A 22,832-nucleotide genomic window follows, 5' to 3' on the forward strand; every position below is an offset into this window, starting at 1 on the left:
AACAGATGCGCCTGGCCCAGCAGAACTCCATCACGTCTGTGAAGGAGGAGTCTCAACGTCAGATGTTGACAGCTGCTCACACTTTGGCGCTTGACTCCAAAAACCTCCTGGATGCAGTCGATCAGGATCGAGTCAGGGCCAATTTTGCCGAGCCCAGACCCGACAGTCCAGGTCCTGAAGGTCCAGAGGAATGAGAGGCACGGACTAGGGATGTAAACAATTAATCGAATAATGATTAATTGTCGATAAGAATTTGTTTGATTAAATTATTATTTGTCTGTTAATTGCCCTTTTCCGCCCGTCCACACCTGTCCGAAGGCTGCCAGTTTGTCCATGCGGCAGCTCCGTAGCTGGTATATCCTGTCATCGAAACGGATCATGGTGTTGATGAGTTAGAATGTCTTTATGGACATCATGGAGCGAAACACAGACCGGCCCATCTGTTTGTGGGAGCGGTGCACCTCCGACTAAATACACACACAAATGCGGGGTCGGTATCAGAGCGTTTTCCTGGAGGTTGGTCTAGTCCACAGTCAGTGAGACAGAAGTTGAAAATATCCTCCAGGTCCTGACTCGGGCCACAGGTATGTAATGCATTTGCAAAGCTTCAGGAGAAAACATGAATGAGCCAAAAGTTTCACTTTCACTGCTGCGGGGGCACGGACTGCACCGTACCCCCATAGTATTAGAAGTAGGACGGAAAGTGACGCACGCACGCGTGTGGTTACCAAGCAAAACGCATGCATCCCCCAGCCGTACTGTGCACGTGCAAGTACCCCCCCCCCCCCCCCCCCCCACGAAACGCATGCGCGTGCACCCCCCCCCACCATTAAACACCACCACACCAACAGATGAATTCCACAGGAAACACTGACTGTATCCAGTACTTCAATAAATCAATCAGTAAGGAATATGACATGCTTTTTACCGTACTGAACTAGAAATTCAGGTTTTCAGGAAAATCGCCGCTTATCAATTAATCTTTAATCGATCGATCAAGGCAACCAACTATCGATTAATGAATTAATGGATAATTTGCATCCCTAGTACAGACTAGGGTTGGGAATCTTAGTTGTAAGGCTGATGCGATACACATCTTGATACAGCATCTCCAATCCGATATATTATAGATATGTGTGTCGCACCTCAGGATGTGATACGATACGATTCACACCTAAATCACGATACAGAGAGATTAAGCACATTCCGATTCAACGCATTTATTCTGGAAAAAAAGATATGCAGTGCAATTCAATGAGCTTGATTATTCATTCATTCATTTTCTGAACTCGCTTTATCCTCACTAGGGTCATGGGGGTCGCTTGGAGCCTATCCCAGCTACATAGGGGCGAAGGCGGGGTACATACTGGACAAGTTGCCAGTTCATCGCAGGGCTGACAAACAATCACTCTCACATTCACACCTATGGGCAATTTAGATTAACCAATTAACCTATCAGTGCATGTCTTTGGGAGGAAGCCGGAGTACCCGGAGAGAACCCACGCAGACACAGGGAGAACATGCAAACTCCACACAGAAAGGTCCCACCCCGTCAACTGGTGTTGGAATCGAAACCAGGACCTTCTTGCTGTCAGGGACGAGTTCTAACCACTGCACCACCGTGTCGCCACTGCAATTCAATGAGCTTGATTATTTATTTATCAAATAAGACCATGACTTTTCACAAAGTGTCTTTAGTTCAGTGTCAGAACACATGCCTCACATACAGTCAGTGAAAAAGTTAGGACTTGGTTTCCAAAGTCATTTCTCTACATGTTTCTAACACTCAACTTCTTGCTCCTTCACCGAAAAAATGTGTAAAAATGTGTTTGTAATGTAGGTAACACAGAAAAAGGTTCTGTCACTGTAAGAGACACCTGCACAAGGTATTCTGGGATGCACTGTTAGATATGTATGTAACAGTTTAAGGACGTATCTCCGGTTTGTACGGTAGAATTCAATACAGTTGATCTAGTCAAAAAGTAGACTTTCATTAACCACATGTGGTCACCTCCTTCTGTGTCTGTCACATTCACATACAGACGTTACAGTATTCACCCGCGGCGCTCGAGCCACAGTGCATATGAGCGCAGCTCATACTGTCATGTACAGTGTACACATCTGCGAATCCACGGCGCACGTTAACGTGGGTCTGAAGGAAAGAACAACTTTACCCAAATAAAGAGCAACACTTTTAAATGCTAGTAAAAATATATTCTATTGAATGGATCGAATTTTATTGATACAAACATTCAATAACCGATGCATCACGGTATCATTCCAAACTTTTCATTCACTCGCAGCTTCTCTACTGGTGCACTCGGATCGTGCATGCGCGTGTTGGCGTATCGATACATATCAGATAATCTTCCCATCCCTAGTACAGACAATTTACATGAAAGGACTGACACAGACGACCTGGACTTTACAGTCGTCTGGAGGCCAGAGGACTTCAGATCCATTCAAAGATATGATCATATATTGGAAATCTGTCCCAAAGTATGACTTATATAGTGAATTAAATTAAGATGAACAAATTCAGCTAGCACAAAATGTATAGAAGGGAATGATGTTTTGACTCTTTAAAGTTCTTTATTCTTTATTTTACTATTAAAAAATGAAATCCTATATCTAATTTTGTTTTTTCTTGTCATTTATCTCTAAACAACTTCCCATCATTTATGATGCAACATTTATAAGTATTAATAATTAAAAAATATTTTCTGTAATGCACAACTTGTTTTGAACAATATTAAAAGTATGTGTCACCCATGAATAACAGTATGTACATGTAAACAGTATGTACACCTGAACCAAGTCTATATAAAAATAGTGCTTTTATTCTTGAGAAATATTGAATAAACCAGGATAAAGTTTGTCTCATACAGGGAAATTGGTTTCGGACAAAACAATAATATAACAACACTGCATTGTTCATTTCAGAATAGAAGATTATTGCACATAAATCCCATTTAAAGGATTATATGGATTATATGTGTACAAAAGGTACACAAAAATAAAATGTGGTCTGTGACAGATCCTGAATCTGTCTGATTATCAGACCAAAACACACTTGTTGATGTTAACAGCAGCAGAAGCAGAGGGCCAGACCAGGTCTGAGTGGCTTCATACACCACTTGGCCATGACTACATATAGAAAGAAAAGCACATCCATGAGATAAAAACACAAACAAAGGATCATGTGGAGGCTGAATGTCTTCGTAGCTGTGGACACTCGTGTGTTGTCAGTGTGAAGGTGTGTCTTACTTCCAAAAACCCAACAGGATGCAGAACAGTCCCAGGTGGAAAAGGCATAACCAGCAGCTGTCAGGCAGTTTAGCCAGGTTACAAATGACAGGAAAAAGACAACATAAATGTCTTAAGGAGTAATGATGCTTGCAGTTAGAAAAAAAAAAAAAAAAAACATCTGGGAGTTTGAAAAGTCACAGCATATGGGTCACTCCATACAGACTCACAGTGGATAAACCAGTTTGTCATGGATTTTCTTGAAATGAATCATGCAGAAAATGTAAGTTTCACCATGAGGGCAGCATTTGAAAGATTATCTTATAGACTGTTAAATAGAGTAGATGATTACAACGATAAATGGGCCCACTACTTGTGTGTGAATGGTCGCACATGTGGGATGGGTGGTATGTATGTCTGGGAGTCAGTGGGTGTGTGCGCATATGCTTGTGTGGGAGAGTGGGGGACTGGAGGGTGTGTGGGGTTTGGAGGTTGGGCTTGGTGGGCATCCGTGGCATCGGGAAACCTCAAACATCCGCAGAGTCCACGTCGGTCACAGTACACACACAGTGCGCCCAACTCTGCGGGATCTTTTAGGGAATTAGTAAAGCGTCGTTAAGTTTCACTTTCAGTTTGTGTGGTTATGTGATATGCGTGTGCTCATTGTCAGGTACATACGGCACGGAACACACTGCCGTCTAATCCCTGGACAGACCTGTCCATAGACACGCTATAGCAGGGGTGGCAAACATACAGCCTGCGGGTCAAACCTGGCCCAGCAAAGCTCTAATTTGTCCCACAGTATGAATTTGGAAAGTGTAAAAATTACACTAAAGTTATTAAGAGTCAAAGGTGTCATAGTTGTTTTAGTTCAGGTTCCACATTCAGCCCAACTGGGATCTCCAATAAAATAATAGTATAATAACCTATAAATAATAATATAAATTACTCCAAATTTAAATCAAAATTTCACTGTAAAAATAGTCAGTATCGGTACCAGGTTGGTATCGACAAAACTAATCATTAACAAATCGGATTGGAAGCAAAAAAATCCAGACTGGGATATCACTAGTACCAACAATAATCCAGGGGCCATTCTACAACTGAACATGGATGGATTTCATTATGAACGTCTGTCTGAAGCACTGCATCAACACCAAAACCATTAAACCCACAAAAATAACAACAATTCAACCAAACACAAAATCATCAGAACCATAAAACAAACCAATTAAAGTCCATGGTTCAGTCCATGGTTCGGTTCGTGGTTCAGTCCAGTGTCTTCTATATGGATTCATCAGCTCAATCCAACATTTGTCACATATGTGTTTTTAGTCCATTTCCACATTTCAGTCCGCTGGTGGATCCATTAAACCAGTTGGTTCCAGTGGGCCGTCCTTCACTGGACCATTTGTGTTGTTGTTTTTTTTCCTGCTGTCAACATGATTGTAAACACATACATTTGATCGGAGCCCTGAAGCTGTTGGGACATCTGACCTCAGTCCAAACCATGACAGAAACATTCACCCTTCATGTTGAACACTGGCTCCATCCTCTAATTACAGATTCATGGTCATAAACCACCCAGTGGTTTTGGCTGTCACCTCCATCCAGCCTCTCTCTGGACTGTTTGGATGATGCTCTGAACAAATCCATGCACACATTTGGACACTTCCACTCACTTGTTCTTTTCAACACTTCCTTTAATGGTTCACATATTGAATTGATCTAAACCTGGGGCTCAAATCCATCATTTGTCCCATTCTTTGTGTTTCTGTCAGTAACTGAAAATGTGTTCAATACCATTTTCTGTTTGACAAAGAAGGAAAATCCAGTCCTTTAGAAATGTTGAATCTGCTGTTTCTGATCAGGAAAATCAAACAGGAAAATCAAATTGTTTCTGTTTTTATTGAACGTCTGTTGGTGAAAATGTGCTCAGAAACAACAGATCCATCCTATAAAACAATGCATTTATCTGTTATTGATCAGTATTGATCAGAGTCAGACTCACACATGATCCATCCATCATTAACAGTTGAATTGAACCCAGTGATGTGATCAGACTGTCAGTCAATCAGCTGATCACTGATCAATAACTGCAGCTGAATTGTGTTTTCTTCTGTCCATCAGATTTCTGTGAACTCACCCTGGATCCAAACACAGCGCACAGAGAACTGAAACTGTCTGAAAACAACAAGAAGGTGGAACGAGTGAAGAAGGTTCAGTCATATCCTAAACATCGGGACAGATTTATCTACTATCATCAGCTGATGTGTTCAACTGGTCTGACTGGTCGCTGTTACTGGGAGGTCCAGTGGAGTGGAGAGGTTAATATATCAGTGACTTACAGAGGAATCAGAAGGAAAGGATTCGGTAATGACTGTGTGTTTGGAGGAAATGATCAGTCCTGGAATCTGGAGTGTTATGAAGGTGGATACAGGGTCTCTCATAAAGACAAACACACATCCCTCCCACAGTCCTCCTCCTCCTCCTCTGGTTCAGTATCAGTGTATGTGGACTGTCCTGCTGGATCTGTGTCCTTCTACAGAGTCTCCTCTAACAAACTGATCCACCTCCACACCTTCAATACCACATCCACTGAACCACTGTTTGCTGGATTTGGTTTGGGTTCTGGATCCTCAGTGCGTTTGTGTGATGTGTAGTTCTGTTGTGTAGTTGTGTTCATGGACATGTGGTTGTGTAGATGTTAACGCAAACATCTGGACTTTCTACTGCTCACATTTCATAAACAGCCTTTAGTTTAATGTGTGGGAGGTGTTGGTCCATAAATGTGAATGTGAGCCTTACTGCCACCACCTGGTCTGGAGTGGGAATTACAACTGTACATCCAAACTGACCAAACTACTCATTTATGTCATTATTCAATTATCTGAATCTAATTAAAGCCTCATCTTCACCATATAGTTAAAAACTCAGTCCAGGCTTAAACTTACCTCAGTCTGAAGTCCATGTGAAACCAGCTGGGTGGAGTAGAAGCCATCGTTAAACACCAACTCAACATCAAGTGGTGGTCAAACTGTCTCCTGAACCCAAACTGAGTCAACGCCAACATATTCCACAGACACTGAGTATCCATCAACACAACATGGAGATGGAACCAAATCAACTCCACTGATTTAACACTTTCACACATTGGACCGAACTCACAGTTATTACACTTACAAATGTACTGTAGAATCCGATCTATGGCATCAAATACCGACTGGATAAAGAATCAACGGAATGTTTGGAAAGGAAACATTCAACATCCAGGGAACTCATTATTTATGTGGATTCATAACATTAAATTCACAGTCACAACTATATGTTGGACTGAGGTGATTATATGAACAGGTCAGTTTGGTGGATTAAACTTTAACTGTTGATGGAAACTATTCCATTTTTCTGTTCACAAATAGAAGTAAATAACAATAAATTCATATTTCATCAAGAAATAATAATGTACTTACTTTACTATTTTCAGGTTGGGTTTTTTTTGGCAAAACATATTTTAAAACTCATGAGTAATAATAATAAATATATTTCAATATTGAAAACCTCATTTGTGTTAGATATCTTCTACATACTGGTGTATGAACCATTACAGAAACATTCAAACTGATAATGATGTCATTACCACTGCTGTTCATTTAGGGGGGCTGTGACATAAACCTTACATTGGGTGGTGGTTTAATGAATGTGTTCATCACTGTAAATAAATATATATTTATCCATGTTTGTAGATCATTTGGACTTGGTCATGTTAGTAGTAGTTGTCCAACTGTAAAGGTGTGTGCAGCCCTGCCCTGGTCCATCTAATCTAATATCAATATGGACTCAAATCCACAGGATGGAACCTTTACCTCAACAAACACTGTGGACACTCTCCCAATAATCCTCCTGTCAGTCTGCACTTCTGAGCCTCTGTCAGTGTGGGCTGATGGACCACCACCAACAGTTGGGTTTGGGTCTGATCTGGGTTCCTGATGGTCCTGTGGACCTTCTGGATGCACTGTCTGTTGTTCATGTCCTGGATGAGGTGAAGGAAAAACACCATTTGATGGAAACACATGGAGAAGATCAGTCTACTCCTTCAACTATTGAGATGTCGTCCACCAGTGACCAGGTGGATGGCTTTGTGGTTACTTCACTGTCCATTAGCATGTTGTGTATTTGTGAGAGAAGCTGTGGTCACATGGGGTCGCCTGGAATTCAAATGGGGTCACCTGAAATTCCTAGTAATTGATAAAAAACAAAACAAAACAAAACAAATCCCCTTACCAATAGAAAATATATGGTGAGTTGACAGAGACAATCACATATATAAAAGACATGACAAACTGTGAGTGTGAAACTGAAGCACTGTGGTTCTGTTTATCTGTCAAATGTTCATTGTGGTCAGTTTCAGATGCTGCAGCTCTTTCATAATTCATAGTTTGAGTTTTTGTTTGTTCAGTATTAATTGTCAGCCTTGTAAATCCAAGCTGGACTGACTGTACATATCCTGAAGGAAAATCAAATTCTCACTTTGTGCAGTAATCTGCACCTGGCTTTTCTTCCTCTGTCCTTAAAAATATACATTATATAGACTAAATGTCATCTAAAATTAAAGGTGGGGTATGAGAACTTAGAAAAACGGTTCGAGCAAGCTACATTTTGAAAATACTCAATTCAAAAGTCCAAACCCCTTTCTTTAGACGTCCCTCCGAAGCCACGCCTCCAGAGTAGTGGCACGTGCAATGCTTGTTCCTGAGGGTTCATGAGTGCTGCACAGCAACAATTCGCCGGCTGAGGCTCTGCTCCATCCCCGGCTTGGGCTCCTACACCATCTACTGTCCGGCCCGGCCACAACCACAGCTCCGTGTCCTACACGAGCTGAGGCTCTGTCGCTGGCTAAAGTCCAGTACGGCCCCGCCTGGGGCTCCGACGCCGACTACGGCTGAGGCTCCGGCTCGTGTATCCATCCATACCTCATTCAGTCTCCTCTAACACCCCCGCTCTTCCAGAACAGCCCCAGTTCATACCTATGGGACTAATCTTACATTTCCTAGTGATTTATGTTAGTGACAAAACAGTTTGCCGGTGAACTTTCCATCCTAATAGAACTAATATAGCCAGGTTCTGGCTTCACTTCCAGCCTCTGGGAATGCACGACTCATGCTCAAAGAGGGGTATGCACAGAGGGGGGAAGGGGGGAGGGGCAAATGGCAGTTGAGTTTGATAGACATATCACCGTTCAATCATTTCGAGTGGGCGCTCAAAATGATTGGATGGTGTTTTTTCAGTCCTGTCTGTTCCACAGGTTACTGTTTTTTTTTTAATTTTTGTGTTAGAGCATTTAATTAATTGGTTGTAATCGGGGTGTGAAGGGGATTTTAAAGAATATAATAAAAAATGCTCCAGGAAAACATCTCAGACCCCACCTTTAAGCCCTGTATTTGAAACATAGTATAGAAAACTATTACAGGATCAAAAACACATTCATTTTAGCAACAAAAAAAAGTCTCAGTTTTGAGTGTCTGGAGTTGCCAGAAATTTGTGATGGTAAAATGGGGTCACAAGCCAAAAAAGGTTGGAAACCACTGCTTTAGCCCTTCCAGGTGAACACACCTGATGTCATAGGTGACACAACCTGCCTTTATACCCAGAGCCTCAACACAGAGCAGTAGTGACACCTAGAGGACAAACAGTTCGATCCTCTGATTTGGCTCCTATAATGTGCACAGGCTTTCACGTCCCAGTATCATGCATCAACAGTTGGACTTCAGCTGTGTCCAAGTGTGTTTTCACTCCAGCAGCCTTTGTTTGACCCTTGAGCAGCTTTAATTGGGGAGGTGTGAACACAGTTATTGCATTTGGGTGACGATCAAAACAACCGGACCCAGAAAACTCTGGGAGGGTTCATTTATGCAGAGTGTTCCCAGAATATATTAAGTAGCCTGCACTAAAAGAAAGTAGCCTGCACAACTTTGCACGTTGAGTTGTCGCAGGCCGGAATGTGCCGCTGTGTGCCGCTGCATGCCACAGGTGCGCCTCACCTAGGAGGGTTTGGGGGCATGCCCCCCAAGAAAATTTTAATAATTTGGTGGCCTCTGGTGCATTTTAATTGAGTAATATTACTTATTTCTAGCACTTGTATTGTCATGAGATTTGTGTATTTAAGTACAGTTTCCATCAAAATGTGACACTGAAAAATACACAATGTTATGGAGCTGTTTTAAGTACACAATTTTCATGCAAAGTGCACTTTCACCAGTAGTATGTGTGTCTGGTCTCTTAGTAAACCTCTGCAGTATGCTGTCTGGCTTGTAACATAACTGCATGTTTAGCATAGATGTGCATTTTGTCTGTGTGATTGGTTTTGGAAAAAAATACGTATATTTCAATTAATACAATTTAAATTGAATTTCCATCACCAATTATTGGTGATGGATTTTAATTCCCTGCACAAACTATGTGTGAGACCTTAACTAGGGGACCATAGCCTTATGGGAACCTATAGGCACTCCAGGCAGCTCTCGGAATAAAACATATCGACATAATATCTGGTAAGTAAATCAGAATGTGTTTATTATCATCATCTGTATCAGTCTACAATAACAAAATGCTTCACACTGCTATTGCACCTTGCATCCTGCTTGTCTTATCTGCAAGCACAGAAAATATTAGTAATTTAATTGTGTGGTAAATAAAATTGATTTTAGTAGTTTTGAATTTAAACATCAAAAAATTTTATACTTGGATTGCCAATATCAATATTTGTAATTATAAGTGTTTTACCTTTGTCAACTAAGATGTGTCCTCATCACCACTGTCCATATCAAACTCAAAGTCTGAGTCTCCACCAGAGTCCCTGTCACTCATCCAGCTCCATATCTAGGTCAGCTAGAGTCTCTGCCATCTCAGCATCCTGATCTGGTTTAGCTTCTGCCACAGCTGCTACTTCCTCATACATGTCTTCCTGAGCCTTCTTCTCTTCTCTCTCCTCCACTGGCACCAACAAGTCCACACATGAAAAAAAAAATTGGCCAGAATTTCCCCTGTATTTTGTCATTTCACTCATTCATAAAAGTTAATAGAACAAATACAAGATCTGTGAAATGTTTATATTCATGACCTGAGATTTATTTTAGTAATGTTTGTGGAGAGAGCAACAGTTTGCAAGCATAGATCTAGATGCATTGCAGGTAAATACCTGTTCTCTGCTTCTTTAGGAAACCAAACAGTGTCTGCTGACCCTTGATGATCTCTTGCTTCCTCTTGGAAGACATTGTCTTACACAAAACAATCAATTCATTCAGAGTTTTACTCTCATCAGCACCATTTCGATTCCCACCCTTACTGCACGCTCCAAGCACACTTCTTTCGCTTTCTTCTTTGACCAATTCACGGTAGATGTAATGGTGCGAGTACAAACACAGAATCCAAATGCAGAACTCAAACGCCAAAAATATAATTCAAAAGGTTTATTTATCACACACAGGTGAAGAATAATGATCAGTGACAGAATCTTGAGGATAATGGTGGGTGATATCCTCCTCTGATTCGTTCTCTGGATCAGGGGCGACAGCCCGTCTCCCCGTACGGTGTTTGGGGTGTTTCTCCCGACTAGGGAGAAGCAAAGGGAGGTCAGGGGCGGAAACAGGTCATACACAGGCAGGCAAATACTCGGGCAACAGGACATAAGGACAAGACAAACTCACGTACCGGTAGTCAGGGCGAGAAGGTCAAAAGCAGGAATCAGGAGAGGCAGACAAAACCAGACAGGGAGCAGGCAGAAGACGAAAAAACCGAGGAATCCAAAACAGGTCAAAAACAGGCAGGCAAACGAACAAACGAGGTCAAGAACGCTGGTCTGAACTACTAGAGTTACAAACTGGCGACTGACATAGGGAAGAGACAGGGTTTAAATACACAAAAGGGAGGGAAGACAACTAGACACAGGTGGAGCAAATCAGGGCGGAGACAGGTAATCAGGTCAGAGGTGAGGATGATCAGGGAACAGGAAGTAAAGACGACAGACAAGACACATGAGGGAAAACTTAACAAAATAAAACAGGAAGTGACAAACAAAACATAAAAGACAGACAAGACCAGACTAGCGTCTGGCAGCAGGTATGACAGTACCCCCCCTCCTAGGGACGGCACCAGACGGACCAGGGACATCAGGATGGCTTCGATGAAACTGTCGGATAAGGTCCGGGTCCAGGATGCGGGATGCTGGCACCCAGGAGCGCTCCTCAGGTCCATAACCCTCCCAGTCCACAAGGTATTGGAACCCTCTCCCCCGGCGCTGAGCTGCCATCAAACGCCGGACCGTGTAGGCTGGATCCCCGTCAATCATCCGAGGAGGGGGAGGAGGTTGGGTGGGCGGGACCAGACGACTTTCCTTCACGGGTTTAATTTGGCTGACGTGAAAGGTGGGATGGATTCTCATGGACCTTGGTAACTTCAGGCGAACAGAAACAGGATTAATAATTTTCGAGATAGGGAATGGACCAACAAACCTGGGTGCCAACTTGCGACTCTCTATCCGGAGAGGGAGATGTTTAGCGGACAGCCAAACCCTCTGATCAGGATGGTAAACAGGAGCGGGGGTCCTATGGGCATCCGCCGAGATCTTGTAACGGCCTGACGCCTTCAATAGGGCTTGTCTAGCTCGAGTCCAAGTCCTCTTGCATCGGTGGATGAGAGCCAGGGCCGAGGGTACGCCCACCTCCTTCTCCAAGGACGGAAACAAGGGCGGCTGATAACCATAAACCACATGGAAAGGTGACAGCCCAGAGGAAGCACTGGGCAGTGAATTATGAGCGAACTCCACCCACAACAGATGACGGCTCCAGGAGGCGGGATTCTGGGAGGCCAGCACACGGAGACCCACTTCCAGGACCTGGTTCAGCCTCTCCGTTTGGCCATGGGACTGCGGGTGAAAACCAGAAGACAGACTGACAGAAGCACCAACAAGAGAACAAAAGGCTTTCCAAAAACTGGCAATGAACTGAGGCCCCCTATCGGAGACCACGTCTCTGGGGAAACCATGCAGGCGAAAAACATGAGTCAATAGCGCCTCCGCTGTCTCTTTAGCCGAGGGCAGTTTAGGCAAGGGAATAAAATGCACCATCTTGGAAAATCTATCCACTACGGTGAGAACCACCGTGTTACCATTAGACGGGGGCAAACCAGTCACAAAGTCCAGGGCGATGTCCGACCAAGGTCTCTTGGGGACAGGCAATGGACACAGCTCCCCCATGGGAGCCTTATTAGAGGCCTTACAAGCAGCGCACACAGGACAGGCGGACACATATTCTGCAACCTCCTTCTCCATGGCTGGCCACCAAAAGCGCTGTTTTACCACAAACAAGGTCCTCTTCACCCCCGGATGGCACGCCATCTTTGACGCATGGCCCCATTGGATCACCTGAGAACGAAGGTGCGGAGGGACAAACAGACGGTCTGGCGGAACGCCATCCGGAATTTCACAGTCATTAAGGGCCTCCATGACCAATTTCTCAACCCCCCACTGAAAAGCCCCTACCACACAGGAACTAGGCAGAATAGTCTCAGGTTCAGACAAGGAAATGTCAGGAGAGAAAACCCTGGAGAGAGCATCCGGCTTCCCATTCTTAGAGCCAGGGCGGTAAGAAAGGGTGAAGTTAAAACGGGTGAAGAATAGAGCCCACCTGGCCTGACGAGAGTTGAGGCGCTTCGCTGAGCGTAGATACTCCAGGTTCTTGTGGTCCGTCCAGATAAGAAATGGCACGTCCGTCCCCTCCAACCAATGGCGCCACTCCTCCAGCGCCACCTTAATAGCTAGTAGTTCACGGTTCCCAATGTCATAATTCCTCTCGGCCGGTGACAATCTCTTAGAGAGAAAAGCACAGGGGTGGAGTCTGTTATCAGTAGGAGAGCGTTGTGAAATAACCGCCCCAACGCCCAAATCGGAGGTGTCGACTTCCACCATGAACTGCAGGGCTGGGTCAGGAACGGACAGGATGGGTGCCGTGGAAAACGCCCTCTTCAGGTGGTCAAAAGCCTTTTCAGCCTCAGGACTCCACCTGAACACAGACTTGGAAGAGGTGAGAGAATGCAGGGGGGCAGCCACACTGCTGAACCCCCGAATAAACTTCCTATAGAAGTTAGCAAAACCCAAAAATCTTTGAACATCCTTCCTGGAGGCTGGAGTTGGCCACTCCCTGACCGCACTAACCTTTTCGGGGTCCATCTGGACGCTACCCTCAGAGATGATGAAGCCCAAAAAGGACACCGAAGGCTGGTGAAATTCACATTTCTCTGCCTTGACAAACAGTTGATTAGCCAGGAGTCTCTGAAGCACTTGTCGCACATGCTGAATGTGGGTTTCCTCATCTGGAGAAAAAATTAAAATATCGTCCAGGTATACAAACACAAAAACATTAAGCATGTCTCTGAGGACGTCATTGACCAACGCCTGGAAGACAGCAGGGGCGTTGGTCAGACCAAAAGGCATCACCAAATATTCGTAATGGCCACTAGGGGTATTGAACGCCGTCTTCCACTCATCTCCATCCCTGATGCGAACTAAGTGGTAGGCATTGCGAAGATCTAGTTTAGTGAAGACTTTAGCACCATGCAACAGTTCAAAGGCGGAAGACATCAGTGGCAAGGGGTACCTGTTGCGGACAGTAATATCGTTAAGCCCCCTATAGTCAATACAAGGCCTGAGCGATTTATCCTTCTTGTCTACAAAAAAGAATCCTGCTCCTGCAGGCGACGACGAGGGCCTAATTAACCCATCAGCCAAGGACTCATCAATGTATTTTTTCATAGCCAAGTTTTCAGGGCCAGACAGGGAATATAATCTCCCTTTAGGGGGAGAAGTACCAGGGCGCAGATCAATGGCACAATCATAAGGGCGATGAGGTGGCAGGGCCGTAGCCTTAGATTTACTGAAAACCTCCTTTAAATCATGATAACACCGGGGAACTTTTTCAAAATCAGGAAAATCCTTATTCTCCTCCATAGGAACACTAACAGGAGCTACAGCAATTGGTGACATCTTAGGGGAACTAACAGGTAATTTAACATACTTGCATCGAGTTTCACAGTCTTTACACCAGGAAAAAACCTCCCCTGTGCCCCAATCAATATATGGTTTGTGAATCTGTAACCATGGGTACCCCAAAATGAGTGGCTGAGTTTCAGAGTTGTATATGTGAAAGCTAATGCTTTCAGTGTGTCCATCGATAAACTGCACAGTCACTGGCTCGGTACAATGAGTGATACGACAGATCACGTGATCATCCAAGGCTCGGGCTTCCAGCGGACGCTGAACCGGGGTCGAGATGAGTCCAAGCTTAGTTACTAGGTTCTGGTCCATAAGGTTAGCGTCGGACCCGGAATCGATCAGGACGGGGTGCTGGAGAGACAGAGAATTAGAACACAACAGAACCACAGGAAACGGGCGAGAAACAGTTGACAAACACACTGTTCTGCTCAACAGCGACCCCTCACCTGACATAGCATCGGGTCTAAGAGTGCAGTTGCTTACTCTATGGCCACTTTGTCCACAGTATTGGCAGAGCCCTTCCGTCATGCGTCGGCGGCGCTCCTCTGCCGAGATGTGAGTCCGTCCCAACTGCATAGGTTCCTCCTTACCCCCACCGGTCTCAGCTGTCGGAAGTCGTACCGTCTCCCGACCCGGTCCCCTGCTGGACGAAGAGCTGACCTCTGGTTCCATGAACTGCCAAACTGATTCCTGATCAGCGACCCGGATAGCCTCGGTGATAACATCGTCTAGGGAGGTGAGCTGTTGGTGGAGCGCCATCTCCCGGCCGACAGAGCGATTAAGGCCGGACAAAAAGGCAGTGATCAGGGCCTGGTTGTTCCACCCTGATTCCACTGCTAGTGAACGAAAGGCGCTCAAATACTGCCTGATGGTTCGTTCTCCCTGTCTGAACCTCATGATCTGATGACCTGCAAACTGGGTCCGAACCGAGTGGTCATAAACCCGTCCGAACATAGATTGACCGGTAAATAGAGAGCATCTCCTTCATCTCTGTGAACTGTCACCTTACTGTGGTGAAGGCATTTGAGAGCCCTAATGACCTTAAGAGCCACGTTGTCCCCTGGTAGGGTCTCCCATGGTAGACTGGTTCTAGGTGAAGGCCAGAAGCAGAACAGTTCAGAAGTCCATTCGTGACAAACAAAAACAAGAGTGTGAGTTCCTGGCCTGGAGGGTTACCGGGGCTCTGCCCTGGAGCCAGGCCTGGGGTGGGGGCCCGTGGACCAGTGCCTGGTGGCCGGGCCTTTGCCCATGGGGTCCGGCTGGGCCCAGCCTGAACCGGTACATGGGCCAGTCACCCTGTGGGCCGACCACCTGCAGGGGGAAGCAGAGGGGTCTGGTGGTTTGTGGATCGGACAGCAGACCCAGGTGAGGGCCTTGGTGGTCTGACCCTCAGTTACAGAAGCTGGCTTTTGGAACACGGAACATCTATGTCACTGATTGGTGTCAAATACAGTTCTTCATTTGTTCATGGTCATCAGATATGACCATATTTGGAAGTTCAGAAGCTCCGTAGTTACTGTGGAAAAACCGTCAGATCTGTCCAGACTCACATCTCTGAACATCAGACTGGAACACGTGCTATAAACATGGAATATTCTGTGGCTGAACACTATGTCCAGTCTACCCAAATGTGGGTTTTGGGTTGAGAGTTCAGAGCAGAGTTTGAACAGAGTTTGAACAGAGTTTGGATAGTGTGGATACTAGGGTTTGGATCATAGTCTGGAGATAGTTTGAAGAGTTTAGAGAGAGAGATCATTTGAAGATTTAGGAGAGTGAGGAGAGAAGGATGAGTAAGAGGATGGAGCCAGTGAAGAAGAGGAGGACTTCCCCTGTGTGGGAACATTTGGATTTGATAAGTCCTAATAAGGTCAACTAAATCTAACATTATTTCAGATACATAAGGTTTGCTTATCTGGAGGACTGGGAGAGACAAAAAATTACTGTACCCCAATTTATATAATCTTGTTCTTGTGTTTTTGTGCATGCCAGCATCTTCTGTACCATGTGAAAGAGTGTTTTCAAACACCAGAGAGCTTGTGTCAAAAAAGGAATCATTTCAAACCAAAAACTGTTGAGAAACTGTTATTTCTGAAGAAAAATGAATCCAATCTCCCCTGTCCTGCACATAATTGTCCCAGTTACACAAGCATGTTCAGTGTCCTCTTCCTCATTCCACAAACACTTTCACTGTCTTCTGCCTGTTTAAGTCCATGAGATTTTCCTAAAGTGGCAAAAAAAAAAAAAAAAAAAAAAAAAAAAAACATTCCACAACCTCCCACATATGATACTACCATTTAGGGGAAATTTACACACACAGAATACATTCAAAAATGTTTTATTATACATATATGTGATCATTAATGTAGAGAAATTATTTGGTCATACACTTTTTGTTATTCATAATAATCCCCAAGAGCCATAACAGACGCAAAAATTCTATGCGTCACACATTCAGTGGTTCAGATCCAGCTGTCTGTGATTATACACATGGCCAGTAGGTGGTTTCATGTGCACATGAAGCTTCGAGAAATGAACACTTTCTCGAACCAATGTTGTTCGATGCCTCATGAGGCTTCATCTCACCATCACTAGTTTTTATTCACCCACAACTATTCAAAAAAGGATTACAAATGATAGTTTTAACAAGTAAGTATATAAAAGAGTGCAACCTAACAGAACTGTACTCAAAAATAACAGTAACTAATGCCGCGTTTCCACCGCGTGGTATCGGCTCAACTCAACTCGACTCAGCGCGGCCTTTTTGCGTTTCCATAACAAAAAAGGACCTGGAATCTGGTACCCGGTACTAGTTTTTTGGTATCACCTCCGCCGAGGTTCCAAGCGATACTAAACTGACGTATAACACTGCAGACCGCTGACTGGTCAGACAGTTTTCTCTGTGACCCGCCATGTTACAAAAAACAGATGTAGAAGTGGACAGTAAATACAGCGGTACATTAGTCCACATGATAAAAGCCCAAAACTACACCATGGTCGGTCGAGGAGATTCAGTCTTTGGTGGCCGACGTACAAATTCAGACAAGACAACGAGCGAGTTTTCAGTAACTCTCTGAGCAGACGACACGGAAATAATGCGCTGCATCGCTATGACGTCCAGGTACTGTAAAGTCAGTAGTATCCTGTAATGGAAATGTTCTCCAGGAATACCGAGCCGAGTCGAGCTTGTTCCACGTAGTGGAAACACGGCATAAGGCTGAGAACAACAACTGATGCATCAAACTGACAAAAACTGACCTAACAAAATGAGACAAACATATATAGTGGCTTGGCCAAACCATTAAACAAACAAGGGGAAAACAAAATGGACACCAACTCTAACTAAATACAACTGAAGCTTTAGTAACATTAAATTCCCCCATGACATCACAGCCCACGGTTTCTGCTGATGAGGCGGCTGCAGTATTTAGGACCTGCAGCTGACGTCACTGGTCATGTGATTGTTGTTTACACTGCCATATTGGTAGGCACGCTATCTGGATCCAGAAAGTCAGAACTGTTGCTTTATATCGTGTTTTTCTTAAGACTCGTGTTTGCATGTTTTGTTATTTGTGAGTATGTCTGCTTGTGATAAAGGCACCATTGTCCTGTCCGATATTGCCAGAGCCCTTGATAGCACCTCCCAGGTTCATTATGTGGAAAAGCTAAGATCTATTGCCGTGGACCCCTACAGCTTGACCTTGGATAAACTCTGTGCTATTGTCAGTGCTCGGCAGTTAGCTACCCAGATATTTACAACTATCTGGTATATCAGGTGTGAAAACAACAAAGGCATGTAATCAGGGGACATAGGATTGTCACTTTTTCCTGGAACAAGAATAAAGGAAGTCTAAACATCTGAACAAACATCTAAAAAAAACCCAAACTTAGAACGGTAGGGGTGGGGTGCCTATGGTACATGTTTATTGAACTAAATACTGGTAACGTCTATGTAGCCATAAACTAATTTGTGTTTTAATGCATTCACTTACCCTAAATAAAATGGTCGCTGCATACTTGGCTGGTGCTGGATGGTTGCCAGCCTTTGCGTTTTATTGCTGCTATCTATGGCAGGCCATCTCTATCACTATTCGCCACTCCCACCACACGTCTGGTCATTTAAACGCTATAAAAAACGGTGTGCAAACCACCAAAATGCCATAGAAAACGGTGTCCAAACCGCCAAAACGCCGTAAAGTGCGGCGTAAATTCCCACAAAAATGCCGTTTTTATGGGGTCATGTACTGTTTTAAGAGCGGTGCAAAAAGCGCTGTCTTATGGCACTTTAAAACGCCGTGTTTTACGGCGCTCTGTGTCACTTTTGACGGCGTAAAAAGCGATGTTTTCTTGTATTATAATCATCTCCACCCCCTGGCTTTGACAGCCACTAAAGTTGAACTCTCATCAGCCAATAAGTAAAGAGAACAGACAGACCACACCAGTTTACCACTGATCTCCTTTGCTGCTGATTGCATCTATTTCTTACCTGCTCTAAGGAAAAACCTGAAAGCTAGTGATGTTTGGAGATGTGCCGAGGCTTCGAAGCGTGTGTCGAGTAATGGAGGGGGCGTTTCCGCGAAGCGCGTATCGAGGCTTGCTTCATTTAGGGGAGGAGCCGAAAATGATGATGTCCGAAGCCTCGCTGCCCGGCTGTACCACGTGACTGCTTCACGCAATGGTTCAGAGGTGGTTCTATGTGATTCAGGTTTGACAGCAATACAGACCCCTCAGGCTCTGTTCCAAATGTGGGTTTTTGACTGAGAGTTGGGTTAGTGCAGAGTTTGAACAGAGTTTGGATAGTTTGGATACCAGAGTTTGGATAGCGTTTATATAGTTTGGAGATAGTTTGAAGAGTTTAGAGAGAGAGATCATTTGAAGATTTAGGAGAGTGAGGAGAGAAGGATGAGTAAGAGGATGGAGCCGGAGAAGAAGAGGAGGATTTCCCCTGTGTGGGAACATTTGGATTTGATAACTCCTAATAAGGTCAGCTAAATCTAACATTTTTTCAGATACATACGGTTTGCTTATCTGGAGTACTGGGAGAGACAAAAAATTACTGTACCCCAGTTTATATAATCTTGTTCTTGTGTTTTTGTACATCTTCTGTACCATGTGAAAGGGTGTTTTCAAACGCCAAAGAGGTTGTGTCAAAAAAAAAAAAAAAATCACTTCAAACCAAAAACTGTTGAGAAACTGACATTTCTGAAAAATAAATACATAAATACATAAAAAGATAAATAAAATCTCCCCTGTCCTGTACATCATTGTCCAAATTACACAAGCATGTTCAGTGTCCTCCTCTTAGTTCCACAAGTACTTTCACTGTCTTCTGTCTGTTTAAGTTAATGCCATTTTCCTAAAGTGGAAAAAGAAAAAAAAAAAAAAACATTACACAACCTCCCGAATATGATACTACCATTTGGGGGAAACTTACACACACAGAATACATTCAATAATATTTTATTATACACATATGTGATAATTTATGTAGAGAAATTATTTGGTCATATATTTTTTGTTATTCATAGTCATTCCTAAGAGCCATAACAGACCCAAAAATTCAATGCATCACACATTCTGTGGTTCAGATCCAGCTGTCTGTGATTATACACATGGACAGTAGGTGGTTTCATGTGCACATGAAGCTTTGAGAAATGAAACCTTTCTCGAACCAATTGGCTCAAGTGGTTCGATGTCTCATGAAGCTTCATCTCACCATCACTGCTGAAAGCTTGCCTACCAATATGGTGTCGTAAACAGAAAACCACATGATCATGTGACGTATGTGCAAAACCTGAATATAACGCTGCTCCACCACACGATAACTCAAACAAAGGAACCAAGGATTAACCCTTTCATGCATACAGGCCACCACAGTGGACAGCTATTCTACAGCTGTTCCCTTGTATATTCATGGATTTTGTTGTTCTTTTAGTTTTAGTTTTTTTTTTTTTTTTTAATTTATTCTTTTGTATTGATTTTTCAGCAGAAAATTTTCAATCACATTGTTTTTTTCATGCCTAAAGAGGAATAAAAACACTCGGAAAAAAAATGTGATTAAGGTTTTCATAATTCGTGCATGAAAGGGTTAATATAACAAAATGTGACGCCTACTAATGTGTGCCCACATTTGTGAATTTAAATGTAAATTGTTTATATGTGCTTAAAAATTTGAAATTTTGTCTGTATTTATTTATACATTTTTGGCAACAGAAATGATTTTGGTCTAAGAAATGGGTTTGGAACCCAAAAACTTGTCTATGCAGTACCAGGGTTCTAACAGTAGGAGGCAGTGTAATCCTATGGTTTTCCACAGAGACAATAGACGACTGCGCGCGTGCCGACGGTTTTCCTCATAACTGCAGAAGACTGAGCAGAAGGCGGACACGTTAGCCTGTCTCATCCTTCTTTTCCTGTATTTCAGGTCAGTATTGTGTTTAAACTTCACAGAAACTGCTGTAAAAGTTCAGTAAATGTTTAGAGACTGTTTGGTTCAAGTGCAAGTCTGAAAGTCAGCGGTGGAAATGTGAGTCCTTTGTTTACAGAGGCACTGCTAGTGATGGCGGCGCCGTACTCGGTTATTTTGCTAGCTAGCATCGAGCTAATTGTAGTATATTAGTTTGGGCCACATGTGTCCCAGTATTTTAGTCAAGAGTATTTCTCATTCGGCTCTTTGATTAATTTTGTCAGGTTTGATGGTTAAAGTGATGTCTGAATTGTATTAAAAATCTAGTAGAATCAGTTTAAATACAGGAATAGTGGATCTAATGTATGGAGTTAAAAGGTGTACTAAGAGTTTATGTACAAGTTAAAAGGGTTATAAAGTGTTTATTTACTGACAACTGTGGAAGCGCAAGTCTGAGGGATACCGAATAGCACTGAGTCTGTGCATTAAAGGTGCAGTATTATGACCACAGGGTTATTGTAAAAGATGAGTGTAGAGATGTTAATGTGCTACAGCAGGGGTGTCAAACTCATTTAAATTCAGGGGCCACATTCAGCCCAGTTTGATCTCCAGTGGGCCAGACTAGTAACATAATAAGTGAAAAAGTAAATTATATTATGATCAGGTTTACATCTACAAAGTTTCTTTAAAAATCTGAATAACATGAACAACTTAAATTGTCTTAAGAGAAACAAGTGGAATTTTAACAGTATTCTACCTTGTTTTATCAGTTTATCATTTACAAATTGCATTACAATCACACAAAACATTTAGTAACAGGCAGAATATTGGTAAAATTGCATTTACTTTTCTTAAGACATTTCCGTTTGTTCATATTTGTTCAGGTTATTCACATTTTTTATTTTTTATTTTTTTTTTTTTTAATAAAAGTGTAGCTTGGTAATTTAAACATTTTCATGTAATTCTACTTTTTTTACACCAAAAAAATTAACAAAGAGAAAATTTGAGGTTGTCATAATTTATAGGTTATTGTGATAATATTTTACTGGTCTGACCCAGTTGAAATCTAATTGGACTGTATGTGGAAGGTGAATTAAAATGATTTTGATACCATTGATTGTTAATATCTTAAGTGTAATTTTTGCCTTTCACAAATTCTTCCTGCGGGCTGGACTGGACCCTTTGGCGGGACGGATTTGGCCCCCGGGACGCATGTTTGACACCTGTGTGCTACAGAGTCGAAATGTGTTTGCGACTGAAACCGATATGTGGGTTTTATATTTGTTTTATGAACATGAAAATATGTCTAAGGGACAATTAAAATACAGTGACATGTGAACTGGTTTAAAATGTGAGACAGACAATGCTCCCATTTTTCAGTAAAAGAATGTTATTGAATTAAATGCGGAAGACTTAGCAGAAGCAAGCTACGCCTGCCTGTCTCAGCCTTCTTTTCCTGTATTTCAGGATACTTGTAGCTGTTAGCGGGTGCTGTAGCCCGGTGCCCGTTACAAAAGCATAAATAATTTAATGGTCATCCCACACTGTTAAAATTTGTGCACCTATACAAAAGTGTACGATTAAGTAAACAAATACAAAATTAACTAAACTGTGTATCTTAAATGACTGACTGCAACTAAAGACCATGTGCTGCTAACCAAACTTATAGACATAAAGAGATATGAAAACTAGTAAGGTGATAGTGTGTTTGCAGAGATGTTACTATGTGTGACTGCGTCCATCACACTGCCCTGTGATCAGTGATGTGGGTGTTTTATCTCTGCAGAGGTGCTACATGTGTAAAATACTGATGTTTACAGGCACTGTCTCCTTCCTGTAAGAGACTGGCCAAGGCAACATCATCAGCATATTTACGCAAACTTCATCATTGTCTTAAAAATCCTCTCTCTGCTCTGAAAAACTTTTCACCTTGGCAGCTCTTTCAACGGTTAAGACTCTGTGAATAACCTTAAACCAGCGTTGGGAATAACAGCATTGAAAATAGTAGCATTTCTAATGCCGTTATTATTTTCCAGTAACGGGTAATTTAATGAATTACTATTTGAAACGTTACAATGCCTCTACTGTTACCGGCAGTGAAATGTGGCGCGTTACCATGTGCTGATATTTATCTATCTG

The 22,832-nt window shown here is 43.0% G+C and overlaps 1 pseudogene; it reads left to right on the forward strand.

Annotated features, from left to right (window-relative positions):
• Positions 1-5,909, forward strand: part of LOC115422481 (NACHT, LRR and PYD domains-containing protein 12-like) — a 53,365-nt pseudogene extending 47,456 nt beyond the window's left edge.
• The last annotated feature ends 16,923 nt before the right edge of the window (positions 5,910-22,832 follow it).

The sequence above is a fragment of the Sphaeramia orbicularis genome, chromosome 7 (genome assembly GCF_902148855.1).
Source record: "Sphaeramia orbicularis chromosome 7, fSphaOr1.1, whole genome shotgun sequence".
Classification (NCBI taxonomy): Eukaryota; Metazoa; Chordata; class Actinopteri; order Kurtiformes; family Apogonidae; genus Sphaeramia; species Sphaeramia orbicularis.